This window comes from Musa acuminata, unplaced genomic scaffold (assembly GCF_036884655.1).
Source record: "Musa acuminata AAA Group cultivar baxijiao unplaced genomic scaffold, Cavendish_Baxijiao_AAA HiC_scaffold_1126, whole genome shotgun sequence".
NCBI classification, from domain to species: domain Eukaryota; kingdom Viridiplantae; phylum Streptophyta; class Magnoliopsida; order Zingiberales; family Musaceae; genus Musa; species Musa acuminata.
The window spans coordinates 3,592,565-3,595,064 of record NW_027021339.1 but is presented as its reverse complement, the minus strand read 5'-3'; positions in this window follow the sequence as shown (position 1 = coordinate 3,595,064).

Sequence of the window (2,500 nt, the reverse complement as noted above, 5' to 3'; positions counted from 1 at the left end):
GGGGCTTTCGTATAGCAGGGACGGTGCTGCCTCTCGCTTCGCTCGCTGTCCGCCGCTCGCCGCTCGCTCGTGCAGCCAAAAATGGCCAGTTTTGGCCCGTTTTTGGGCCGTTTTGGCCAGTTTTTGGCCTGTTCTTGCATTGCGCGGTGACCGTCGAGAGCGGAGCAAAACGTCAGCCATCTCAGCACCCTGGAACCCCCCGGGTGGCACAGGGCTGGATGGGGCTTTCGTATAGCAGGGACGGTGCTGCCTCTCGCTTCGCTCGCTGTCCGCCGCTCGCCGCTCGCTCGTGCAGCCAAAAATGGCCAGTTTTGGCCCGTTTTTGGGCCGTTTTGGCCAGTTTTTGGCCTGTTCTTGCATTGCGCGGTGACCGTCGAGAGCGGAGCAAAACGTCAGCCATCTCAGCACCCTGGAACCCCCCGGGTGGCACAGGGCTGGATGGGGCTTTCGTATAGCAGGGACGGTGCTGCCTCTCGCTTCGCTCGCTGTCCGCCGCTCGCCGCTCGCTCGTGCAGCCAAAAATGGCCAGTTTTGGCCCGTTTTTGGGCCGTTTTGGCCAGTTTTTGGCCTGTTCTTGCATTGCGCGGTGACCGTCGAGAGCGGAGCAAAACGTCAGCCATCTCAGCACCCTGGAACCCCCCGGGTGGCACAGGGCTGGATGGGGCTTTCGTATAGCAGGGACGGTGCTGCCTCTCGCTTCGCTCGCTGTCCGCCGCTCGCCGCTCGCTCGCGCAGCCAAAAATGGCCAGTTTTGGCCCGTTTTTGGGCCGTTTTGGCCAGTTTTTGGCCTGTTCTTGCATTGCGCGGTGACCGTCGAGAGCGGAGCAAAACGTCAGCCATCTCAGCACCCTGGAACCCCCCGGGTGGCACAGGGCTGGATGGGGCTTTCGTATAGCAGGGACGGTGCTGCCTCTCGCTTCGCTCGCTGTCCGCCGCTCGCCGCTCGCTCGTGCAGCCAAAAATGGCCAGTTTTGGCCCGTTTTTGGGCCGTTTTGGCCAGTTTTTGGCCTGTTCTTGCATTGCGCGGTGACCGTCGAGAGCGGAGCAAAACGTCAGCCATCTCAGCACCCTGGAACCCCCCGGGTGGCACAGGGCTGGATGGGGCTTTCGTATAGCAGGGACGGTGCTGCCTCTCGCTTCGCTCGCTGTCCGCCGCTCGCCGCTCGCTCGTGCAGCCAAAAATGGCCAGTTTTGGCCCGTTTTTGGGCCGTTTTGGCCAGTTTTTGGCCTGTTCTTGCATTGCGCGGTGACCGTCGAGAGCGGAGCAAAACGTCAGCCATCTCAGCACCCTGGAACCCCCCGGGTGGCACAGGGCTGGATGGGGCTTTCGTATAGCAGGGACGGTGCTGCCTCTCGCTTCGCTCGCTGTCCGCCGCTCGCCGCTCGCTCGTGCAGCCAAAAATGGCCAGTTTTGGCCCGTTTTTGGGCCGTTTTGGCCAGTTTTTGGCCTGTTCTTGCATTGCGCGGTGACCGTCGAGAGCGGAGCAAAACGTCAGCCATCTCAGCACCCTGGAACCCCCCGGGTGGCACAGGGCTGGATGGGGCTTTCGTATAGCAGGGACGGTGCTGCCTCTCGCTTCGCTCGCTGTCCGCCGCTCGCCGCTCGCTCGCGCAGCCAAAAATGGCCAGTTTTGGCCCGTTTTTGGGCCGTTTTGGCCAGTTTTTGGCCTGTTCTTGCATTGCGCGGTGACCGTCGAGAGCGGAGCAAAACGTCAGCCATCTCAGCACCCTGGAACCCCCCGGGTGGCACAGGGCTGGATGGGGCTTTCGTATAGCAGGGACGGTGCTGCCTCTCGCTTCGCTCGCTGTCCGCCGCTCGCCGCTCGCTCGTGCAGCCAAAAATGGCCAGTTTTGGCCCGTTTTTGGGCCGTTTTGGCCAGTTTTTGGCCTGTTCTTGCATTGCGCGGTGACCGTCGAGAGCGGAGCAAAACGTCAGCCATCTCAGCACCCTGGAACCCCCCGGGTGGCACAGGGCTGGATGGGGCTTTCGTATAGCAGGGACGGTGCTGCCTCTCGCTTCGCTCGCTGTCCGCCGCTCGCCGCTCGCTCGTGCAGCCAAAAATGGCCAGTTTTGGCCCGTTTTTGGGCCGTTTTGGCCAGTTTTTGGCCTGTTCTTGCATTGCGCGGTGACCGTCGAGAGCGGAGCAAAACGTCAGCCATCTCAGCACCCTGGAACCCCCCGGGTGGCACAGGGCTGGATGGGGCTTTCGTATAGCAGGGACGGTGCTGCCTCTCGCTTCGCTCGCTGTCCGCCGCTCGCCGCTCGCTCGTGCAGCCAAAAATGGCCAGTTTTGGCCCGTTTTTGGGCCGTTTTGGCCAGTTTTTGGCCTGTTCTTGCATTGCGCGGTGACCGTCGAGAGCGGAGCAAAACGTCAGCCATCTCAGCACCCTGGAACCCCCCGGGTGGCACAGGGCTGGATGGGGCTTTCGTATAGCAGGGACGGTGCTGCCTCTCGCTTCGCTCGCTGTCCGCCGCTCGCCGCTCGCTCGCGCAGCCAAA